Below are 11513 nucleotides of genomic sequence, written 5' to 3'. Positions count from 1 at the left end.
CCTTCTGCTGTGGGCGATGCGCGAGGTGCAGCGCTCCCCCGACCCCAGGCAGCACGCCCGATGGTGGATGTACCGCTCATCCACCATGCCGCCGCCCGCCGCGGACCACGTCACCGACGCCGTCCTCGCGCTCCCAGCCCCAATCAACAACGCCTACTGGGAGAGGCGCAATCCATGGGTCCTTGGGCCCTCTGACAACTCTGACGGCGAGTCTTCAGACGACGAGTTCTCTGACGACGAGTCCAGTGAATATGATGAGGAGGAGTCTGACGAATCTGACGACGAGGTGGATGAGGTCGTCGTCCTCTCTGACGACGAGCCTAAAGTGCAGCTGCTGGCTCCCGTCCTCGACGCCATGGAGGGGGACAGGAACCTCCCAATCCACGTGGATGCGCTGCCGGAGGTCGATCTCCCAGACGGCGTCGTGGTGAAGCAAGAACAAGATGGCGGCGAGGAAGATGTGGTGGAGCCGGCGCCGGGCAAGAAGAAGAGGGCGGCCGTGACTGCAGTGCGCCGCTCCCAGCGCCTGAAGATGCTGAAGAAGGAGGAGTGAAGTGCTGCCTTCAGTTACTTCAGTGCAAAAAAATTCAGTTTCGTCAGTCCTGAACTTTCGTAAGTTTAGTAAGTTCCTAGGTTCAGTTTCGTCAGGCAATATCTACTAATAGTTGCTATCTATGTCAGGCACTATCTACTACTAGTTGCTTTCTATGTCAGACACTATCTACTACTAGTTGCTTTCTATGTCAGACTATGAATGGCAGTACTATCTATCTATGTCAGACTATCTATATATGTTACTTGCTACTTGCTACACATGTTAAGTTATTTGTCAGACTATCTAAGCTACTTGCTATATATGATATATGCACACATGATATATGCAGAGTAAAGCAACCTCATCATAGATAAAACATTCTTACTTACTTAACTTAGCATGAGTACTTACTTAGCATAGTAGGTCTTAACATAATAGTCATTACATCATAGATAAAACCAAGTAGTTCTTAAACCATAACAGTACCTTCCTCCCTCATACCATTCTGAAAGCACATGAAGCTTTCCCAAAATATACACCTAACATGCATGACATTCCAAGGCCATCTATATATATAGGCCTACTAATTACTTAACCCACACACCAAGCACTTCACTCATTCATAATTGCCTTGATCCTCTCCAGCTTATCTTTGCTGGCATGCCCAACATTGACCAGATCAGCAATCAGATACTCCAGCTTCTTCTTCTCTTGCTTAAGTAGGTCCCTGTCCCCCTCCACTTCCTTCATGGCCTTCCTCATGTTCTGAATGATATCCGCCTGGCTTTGAAGAACGCACCTTTGCTCCTTGGCAAGCTTCATCTTTTCCATACTTATCTCAATCTTTGCTTGATCCTCAAGTTGTTTCTTCTTTGCATTTAGATCATTGATTGCCTGACTGGTATAGTCCATGTCATGAGACATCTTGCCATCTTGATAGTCAAAAATCTTGGATACATCTTCCACCAACTGGCTGTAGTTGTTTGACAGGAAATCAATTTCCTTCTGTAGCTTGGCCACCTCTTTCTTATGGGCTTGTTTGTCCTTCACCCTCCCCAAGTTCTGCTCATGGTACATGTCCCAAATCCCTGTTAGGCACCTTTGTAGAATCTCTGGCCAAGGACCATCCACCCACTCCACAACCCCACAGTTCACACCTACATCCTACAGAAGCAATTATTTATAATTAAGCACAAATCACTAACAAACTAAGTACAGATAACCAAAGTTCACACCTACATCAATATGCTCTCTGAATTATGCAAACATAATTCTTTCATAGTAAGCACACAACACCTGACTTGGCATTATAGATAAATTCAGTTAACAGCTATATTAAGCAGTAAATATAAATTCATTTAATTCTGTTCTTTTTCAGTTAACAGCTATATTCAGTAAACACCTAACTAATACATTCAGTTCACAGTACACTAAAGATCTCTGCATGTAGGTGTTCTCAGGTTCAGTCATGTATTGAATTCAGTTAACTAAAGATCTACTTTCACATATAGCTTCCATATGTATGGCACTTTCAAGTTCCAGTTCTAAACTACAGCACACATCTCTGCACATCACACATATCTGCACATGCTGCACCACACATCTCCAGCAGCAAAACACATCACACATCTCCACCAGCAAAACAAGTTAGCGTTCAAGATTTAATACCTGCTGCATAGGACAACCCAGGAATCGCCTCCCAGTCAAAGCACCTTCAAAAGCCACCATCTTCTTCGGCCTCTGATGATGCATCATGCACGTCGGCTCAGATTCAGTGTAAGAACCACAGAAAAATGGTTCCACCACAGTGTCAGGGGTTTCCTGCAAAAGAAACTTCGAATCAAACCAAAAGCAACTTGGAATCTCCAACTTGGATGAACTAACCCTAACCCTAACTCTGTTCCACCATTATGCACTTACAAAGAGCCGAGGATCCATTGAAACCATGTTGATGTCCTCGTCCGAGCTCTCCTCGTCATTCCAGGATGGCATCCTCAACTTCTACCGGCAGCAATGGCTGCGGCGGCGACAGCGATAGGCTAACCTAGCTCATAGCACCAGGGAGAGGGGAGAGGATGAGGATGAGTGAGAGCGAGCGAGGAGGAAGAGAATGAGCGAGTGGCTGAGCTCGCTCGCTCTCACTTATTGGCCGACTGACAGCCGACGACCCGACAGCGGAAGGGCCGTTAACGGCCGTCAACGCACGCCGGCCGCCTGTTAGCCCGCGTGGCAACTGTTCGCGGGCCCAACCGGTCAGAAACGGGGTTAGCGCGGGCGAAGCGAGCGTTTTCGTGAGTTGGTAGTTTTTTGCCACGGTTTAGGAAAAATTTGGTAGTTTTTCACACAAAATCATAGAATGGTAGTTTTTCGTCACGTATTCGGCAAATGTGGTAGTTTTTGGTTAAATACTCAACCAAGGGGTAACAAAAAATTGTCACTTTATGAAAAAACAACAACAATCTGGTAGAAAGGATGTGGAGAGGCATATGGAGTGCTCCAAGCCCACTTTACAGTTGCTGACGGACCTGCTAAACTACGGGATCCAGAGACATTATAGGAGGTGATGACAGGTTGTGTGATCATGCACAACATGATTGTGGAGGATGAGGATCATGGAGTTCGCCATGATCTGAATTTTCAAAATGTGGGTGATCCTACCGGCTTCTAGAGCAGAATCTGGTGACATTTGAGAATTTTATCCAAATTCATTATCAAATTCGACATTGAGAAACTCATGACCAGCTCCATAATGATCTGGTTGAGCATCTTTAAACGTTTCATCTACTACCCCTATAAAAAAAAAGAGGGCGGAGAAAAGTCATCCTATCCATCCAAACCTGCAATCTGAAGGCCTACATTCCTTCAAAACATCAAACACGTTTTATACTTTAATTACCCACCAATGCCATTGGGTTACAATCCTCATAAACAACATGTCCCGTTAAAAAAATAAACGAGCCCTCCCGCGACCACGCCCTCGGGCAGTTTTGCCCACCGCCCGACCTCTTCCCCCACATCCGCCGGACCGCCGCGCCCACTCTCCAGGCGCTCGGCCACCCCGTCCACGCGCCGCCTGGTCCAGCCCCTCTCCTCCCCGTCCACGGGCCGCCGCGCCCAGCCGAGCCGCCCGGGCCGCCAGCACGCCGCCTGGTCCGCCCCTGCCCCGTCCACGTGCCGCCCGGGCCGCCCCCGCCCGTCCACGCGCCGCCCGGGCGAACCGTGAAAGTTCGTACTTTCTGTTAATTGTTGATCCGTAACTGCATCGCTGACTCGCTGGGGTGGACAGCTACTCTGGTGCGTTCTTTTTTCTCGGGCCTTCATTCCTCATTTCTTTGTGTTCTGGTGTTATTTGCTAGATTGTGCCGGTCGGTTGGATGTGGGGATTAAAGTAGGGGTCGTAGTGGTGGATACTTCTATGTGTATCTTCACGTGTCGCCGTTGATGCTGACAGTTTGCTCGATTGGGCCGGTCAGTAGGATGTGGGGATTAAAGGGTAGAGGCCGTAGTGGTGGATGCTTCTATGTGTATCTTCACGTGTTGCCGTTCATGCGGACCATTGGGGTTTAGATTAGGTGCTTTTATTGCTGATTGGATGGGTTTGGTGTGGATCATTGTGGTGTTCGTCCTTTTCGTAGGTCTTTCTTATAGGATGTACTGTTATTTAATTCTCAATGTAGGTTTGCTTGATGTGTTTGCTAATTTGTGATTGTCATTTCTGTATTTTAGTCATGTCTGGATGAATTGTTGCCAGCTGGGTCATGGCCGTCGGGGTGCTATTCAGGTTATCATTGTTCCCACGCTCCCAGCCATGATATTATTTGATGTACAAATTTAACTGGTTAATTCTCACATGTGAAATTAGGATATTCTTTCGGCTGATCACATTTTTACTCTAAAACTGAACATTATTTACCTTATATTTTGCATGTAGTCTTCATGATAGTATATTATAATTTATCTACTATCTCCCTTGCTGGAAGAATTAGCTTTTGCTGTTCTATTTCAGCTATGAAAGAACACATCAGAGTTTACTATATTCTGAAGAAGAAATTGTAAATGCAGGTCCAATGGCTCGATGTGGGGATTCTGAATTTACTTGCCGAGTTGAGTGCCAAGGATTTGAACTTGTGATGCATTAAGGCAAGGATCCATATTTTTCATTTGTCAACCTTTCATGTGTTATTTCCATATTTTTGTTCTTGCAATTTCCTCATCCGGGTAATATGCTCCGAACCCATCAGTTCTGGAAATTAGAAAATTTTCACCGCTTAGTACAAAAGCATTTTTTATGACTGAATATAAAGCATGGTAGTTCTAGCTTCACCAGGCGGTTTGAGGTGTCAATTTGTGTTTAGGTGTGCGGCTGTGTTAGATTTGGTCTTTTGCTTTACTATCATCAATGACTTTGTGTCACATCGGCGGAGTTCGTCATATGGTTCCCCAGATTTCTCTTTTAGTTGGCCATGCCATTGTGTCGTCATGTCTATTTAGTGTTTATTAGTCTAGCTCTATGCTAGATGGAGATCGGCGCAGCTGGTTGTGTCTGGTGTAGTCGGAAGTGGGCTGGTATGCTTGATTGTGTCCATGCTGCCTTTTAAGTTTCATTGCTTTTTTATTTTTGTCAACAAAAAATGTGGAGCCGCACCTTAATTGTCATGGTGATGTTGGATATACTGTTCTATTATTTGACAAGTCAGTGTGTGTATATCTGGCAAAGTGACAATCACAGTAAACTAGGAATCTTAGACGTAGAGTTTCAAGAAAATTCAGAAGCACTGGAGGCTCATGCTTCTACTATCTTGTTTTAAGCTCCAGTCAGGAGTGGTGTTTCTAAAATAGAGCTTATTAATTTTCACATATATAGCATGTGTTCGTAATAGCATTCCCGTCTCATTCTTTCTTTTCTATTTTGTCTATCTATAAATTCTAGAGCTCCTGTTCAAGTTACTAATCTTTTCATATGTTTTTAACCTTTTATAACTATGCAAAAAAGGTCCTCATAAAGAAGAGCCGCAGGTTTCAGAAATAAGATGTTTATAACCACGCAGACAAGGTTCTAAACTTCTGATAAAGAAGACCCACAAGTTTCAGAAATAAGGTAAGAAAAATCGAAGGTAGAACATGCAGGCACATTCCTTTGCACATCAAACAACAACTGTGAATACAATGGTATGAATGTCACAATAGTTAGACATCTCGTTTCCTATTACCCCGTGTGTTGCTTCAGTAAATTAAGTCTATGTGCTTAGCTTGGTCTACTTAGTTCAAGGTTACTATTTTTAGACCCCCTAGCAAATTTGCAGGTGAACGTATGTATATAGAATAGAATCCAATAGCTCATTCAGTTTCCCTCCATGAACAAGCTTATTGTGGCTCCGCGGCACAAAATAGAGCCAGCTTGCAGACAAGTATCAATGCTTCTAGGCATGAATACCCACAGGTTTTCCTTGTTATGTTTCTGAAACATGTCACCGTAGTTTTTGGTTTCCTTATTATGTTTTTGAAACATGTCGCCATATTGTGCTCGGTCTTCGAATGTAATTTGTGGTAGTGAAGGAGGAAGTTGTCCATTTTAAGAAATAACTTTTATTGTACCATGAGATTCACTAGGCAATCAACAACTCACTTTTTCTGTACCATGAGATTCACTATGCAATCAACCGCTCCTTGAAACATGGCAGCAGCTGCTATTGTTTTTGTGTTGCTTGGTGATTTGTACTGAGAATGAATTTCCAGTAAAAATATCACATGTTTGTACCGAATGATTTGTTGGCAGGTCGCCACAACAGAAATCTAAAAAAAACCATCAAGTTGTGACTACAAGGTAGAGGATTTTATTCTCTGATGAAGATTTGATAGCTAACAACATACATGCAAGCATCGACCAGTTCAAGTCATATTCACCATCTCTAATTTTGATCTGCTACGTCTGACAATGATTTGTAGAGTGTCCAATGGAGGTTCTTCCATTTACCAATTTGTGATCCCAGCCTTTTCTTTCCTGATTAAAAAGAAAAACATGTTCTAATTGCCTTTTCTGAACTTATCTTTAAGATAACTTGCATCCAACAGTTAACTGCTCCAAGATTAGGCAATCAAAACTGAATTTATGACTATGCGTGTATGAAAAACTGTTAATATCTGCAGTTTGACTAATCTCTGGATCGGCTACAGCCTGGAGATGAGATTCTTTGGCTTTGGAGATGGTTATACATTTGATCATCCATCAGTGTGTTATACTACATCCATATAAGGTCAGCAGCCCTTTTCTCCATTTCCTGCAAGTACTTGACAAAATTCTCATTACAGAATCCACATATTATGCATTATAGGCAGAAAATATGTTTATCCATTGGAAGCCAATCAATGAATTATGTGCGTTGGCATGCACTGTTGGAGCCTGTTGGGAACGTAGCAGAAATTCAAAATTTTCCTACGTGTCACCAAGATCTATCTATGGAGAAACCAGCAACGAGGGGAAGGAGAGTGCATCTACATACCCTTGTAGATCGCTAAGCGGAAGCGTTCAAGAGAACGGGGTTGAAGGAGTCGTACTCGTCGTGATCCAAATCACCGATGATCCTAGTGCCGAACGGACGGCACCTCCGTGTTCAACACACGTACAGCCCGGTGACGTCTCCCATGCCTTGATCCAGCAAGGAGAGAGGGAGAGGTTGAGGAAGACTCCATCCAGCAGCAGCACAACGGCGTGGTGGTGGTGGAGGAGCGTGGTACTCCAGCAGGGCTTCGCCAAGCATCGCAAGAGACGAGGAGGGAGAGGGGTAGGGCTGCGCCAAGAAGGAGAGGAACTCGTGTGTGTTGGGCAGCCCAAACCTCAAGTATATATAGGGGAAGGGGAGGGGCTGCGCCCCCACCTAGGGTTCCCTCCCTAGGGGTGGCGGCAGCCCCCTAGATCCCATCTAGGGGTGGCGGCAGCCCCCTAGGGCATCTAGGGGCGGCCAAGGGGAGGGGAGAGGGGGAGGCGCACCAGGGTGGGCCTTAGGGCCCATCTGCCCTAGGGTTTGCCCCCTTCCCCTCTTCCTTGCGCCTTGGGCCTTGGTAGGGGGGGGGGCGCACCAGCCCACCTGGGGCCGGTCCCCTCCCACACTTGGCCCATGCAGCCCTCCGGGGCTGGTGGCCCCACTTGGTGGACCCCCGGGACCCTCCCGGTGGTCCCGGTACGTTACCGATAAAACCCGAAACTTTTCCGGTGACCAAAACAGGACTTCCCATATATAAATCTTTACCTCCGGACCATTCCGGAACTCCTCGTGACGTCCGGGATCTCATCCGGGACTCCGAACAACATTCGGTAACCATGTATATCTATTCCCTATAACCCTAGCGTCATCGAACCTTAAGTGTGTAGACCCTACGGGTTCGGGAGACATGCAGACATAACCGAGATGACTCTCCGGTCAATAACCAACAGAGGGATCTGGATACCCATGTTGGCTCCCACATGCTCCACGATGATCTCATCGGATGAACCACGATGTCAAGGACTTAATCAATCCCGTATACAATTCCCTTTGTCTATCGGTACGATACTTGCCCGAGATTCGATCGTCGGTATCCCGATACCTTGTTCAATCTCGTTACCGGCAAGTCTCTTTACTCGTTCCGTAACACGTCATCCCGTGATCAACTTCTTGATCACATTGTGCACATTATGATGATGTCCTACAGAGTGGGCCCAGAGATACCTCTCCGTCACACGGAGTGACAAATCCCAGTCTCGATTCGTGTCAACCCAACAGACACTTTCGGAGATACCCGTAGTGCACCTTTATAGCCACCCAGTTACGTTGTGACGTTTGGCACACCCAAAGCACTCCTACGGTATCCGGGAGTTGCACAATCTCATGGTCTAAGGAAATGATACTTGACATTAGAAAAGCTTTAGCATGCGAACTACACGATCTTGTGCTAGGCTTAGGATTGGGTCCTGTCCATCACATCATTCTCCTAATGATGTGATCCCGTTATCAATGACATCCAATGTCCATGGTCAGGAAACCGTAACCATCTATTGATCAACGAGCTAGTCAACTAGAGGCTTACTAGGGACATGGTGTTGTCTATGTATCCACACATGTATCTGAGTTTCCTATCAATACAATTCTAGCATGGATAATAAACGATTATCATGAACAAGGAAATATAATAATAACCATTTTATTATTGCCTCTAGGGCATATTTCCAACAGAGCCATGGTTCTTCGGGAATCTATTCATTATGTGTACTAGGCACTTCTCAACACTTCCATAATTATTATAGAAACCTCTTGAAATTTGCAGTGCTCATCAGACCTGTCATGTGTCTAGTGCAGGTCTTGCAGTCAACTATTCAGATTATTGACTGAGAGCGATATTTTTAGGCCTACGGAATCTGCAAAGGATGCGCCAAACCAAGATTAATTATGATTTTTGTAAATTGCATGGGTTTACTTATTTACCTGCTCCTTTGATGATTGTGATTCATTTGTGGAAATATGAGAGCTTTCTTCGAATGTCCGGAAAAATGGTTCAAGGCTTGTTTGGCTGAAACTGTAGATTAGCAAGACTAACGTGTGTTGAGCATGTCAGCCTATGTGTGGGTAGGAGTGAAACTGTAGATTATGCTAGAGACGAGTTTCTAAAAAAAGTCCTGGAGACGATGGCGCTGCTGCTGCTGCTCCTCTTGCAATGGGCAAACTGGGGGCTGCAGTTCTAGGACTTCAAGGAGGAAAGGAAGACATGGTTACTTCTTAAAGAGGTTAGTTGTTTCCCTGCAGAAAAATAAATCTCTAGAGTTGTTTACCTAAACCTGTTCCAAATATGGTACCTTATTACAGAACTTAGCACCATTTTCTAAAAATAGGGCTGGGTAGCATGAGCCAACCATAGGGGAGGATGTTTCAAGAGAATAAATTGATTGTAGCTACTGAACTGGTATTAGTAAGTTGTCGTTCCAAGTTCCTAGAGAACCACAAGGGGTGTATTCTTTTGTTATCTAAAAATGCTTCTAATGTGTAGTTCATCTGAGGAGTGCAAGCGGTCAGCTTGGAGCTGTCTATTGCCTCCGGCGAATGTCATCTTCCAGCTGATTTATTGTACTAAGCTGCAAAAGCTTTTTTATTGGTTATTTTAGATGGATGCAAACCCACAATAGTCCATATAGAATCAGTGATAATAAGATTGCCCCTTTGTGTTTTCTGCAGAAAGTAGCCTCCATGCTTCTCAAATCTGGGTGTTGTTTTGTCCACAGGCTTTCATCTAAAGAGAAGCACATCGATGAAGAAAAACGATGTGGTCAAAGGCAATCTGTTTCAGGTACATACTCTATATTGATTAAAACATATGAGCAAGGTTGAGACAATTATGCTCTATCTCAAAATGTTTTCTAAAAACTAACCTCATAAATTTTATTGTTTTAAGCAGTACCGTACAAATTTGTTCTTTAGGTCATTTTGTCCATAGCTTTGGGTTTCATTCTCTTCATTGTGTTGGGATTTTAGAAGCATTGAGCAGTCGCATGGCAAGTACAAGGAACATCATCAGTACAGCAGGGAGGTTGAAACAAGAAGTTGAGGTGATCAATCAAGGTAATAAATTGTAGTGTCATATTCTTCTGAATGAATAGGTACCATTCCCCACTGTTAAAAAAATCTAATAACTGAATGGTGCTTTGTTTTTTTACCATTCACATTCCCCGCTGCGAAGATGATGAGCATTTGTGTTTTTTAGATGCCGCACCTCTGTTTTTGTTGACCTTTGATTCATGCATATATGTAAATTCTATGAAAATGTACCATAGGAAATGTGAATTCATAACTCTATGGTTGATGTAATCTATTGATTTCGATGTGCCTATGTTATGAGGATTCTGAGTAATGAAATACCTATTAAGTCTTTTTTTGATTGGTTTCTTGTTTTTCACGATGGTTATACAAGACACGGAAATATCATTTCCCTACTTTGCCAAACCTTGTTTTTAAAAGACTACTTTGCCAAACCGGACACCCACATAACCCTTGCTCATGGTTGAACTATGAACCCAACACTTAAAATCCCATTAATTTTTTTTGCATGGTTAAACGTGTGTTGCACGTGCATGCTTACTATAAGGACAAGTAAAACATGTGTCTGACTAAGTTGAATTCAGACTTGAACTAAAACTTTATGTTTTAATTGTAATATCGTTATTTGAATGAATTATTGTTGCATTGGAATATTTATCTTACAGTTGCTTAAGAATTGTGCTATTTTATTTTTTATATTAGTTTTGAGTAGCCCGGATATAGAAAAAAAACCTGAAAGTGAACATTTTTTGACTCCAATTAAACGGAGGCCACCCTTGTTTCTTTCCGTGAACACGTCCAAATATTTGATGATGCCTATTTTGATGGACTGCGTTGAAGTTGCCCTTAGGTGTTCTTGTCTGGTTCTTCTTTCGTTGTCTATCAGTGATGTCATGACTGCTTGCTTACTGGTTTGGTGGTGCAACGACTTCTTAGTAGTACCTGCAAGAACAAAACACGACGATGGAAAGAAAAGGACAATCATTCTTTTGACAAAATGCGTTCTTCCGTCTTGCATGTGATTCTCTTCTTCTTGCCTTCTCATGACCCCCCTTCTTGACAAAATGTGTGCTATAATAGCCAGGCTACCCAACACGGAGCTCCAATCAGTGGCCACATCCGGCGTGTGTGTGTGTGTGTGTGTGTGTGAGAGAGAGAGAGAGAGAGAGAGAGAGAGAGAGAGGGAGTATTATGTAAAATGAGGGCGGACATCAAAGATTCCCAGAAACTAACGTCGTCATGGCGATTTTGGTAAGAACGGTCAAAACAGTATTTATCCATTTCAAATATTATCTTAACCACGATAGCCGCCGGAGAATTCCTTCCGTTTGAAATATTGTTACGTTGGCTACACGGCTTGAGACCTTTGAGTAAGACAGACAACGACTAGGACAGTTCTGAAGACAGAGATATAC

General features: G+C 43.9%; 1 long non-coding RNA gene across 4 annotated transcripts; it reads left to right on the top strand.

Moving 5' to 3' along the window:
• Positions 1–3498: 3498 nt before the first annotated feature.
• On the top strand, positions 3499–10435 carry LOC125517168. Of its 4 annotated transcripts, none has more exons than XR_007287438.1 (8): positions 3499–3829; positions 4262–4316; positions 4598–5633; positions 6710–6789; positions 8869–9293; positions 9786–9850; positions 10036–10122; positions 10241–10435. It is a non-coding gene; the product is annotated as an uncharacterized LOC125517168 (long non-coding RNA). The 4 variants fall into 4 exon arrangements; XR_007287437.1 differs by having other exon boundaries at positions 6683–6789; XR_007287439.1 differs by having other exon boundaries at positions 6312–6789.
• Positions 10436–11513: the final 1078 nt, after the last annotated feature.

The sequence above is a fragment of the Triticum urartu genome, chromosome 6 (genome assembly GCF_003073215.2).
Source record: "Triticum urartu cultivar G1812 chromosome 6, Tu2.1, whole genome shotgun sequence".
NCBI classification, from domain to species: domain Eukaryota; kingdom Viridiplantae; phylum Streptophyta; class Magnoliopsida; order Poales; family Poaceae; genus Triticum; species Triticum urartu.
Note: the sequence above shows the minus strand (reverse complement) of the source record. Positions and strands in the feature narration are given on the sequence as shown.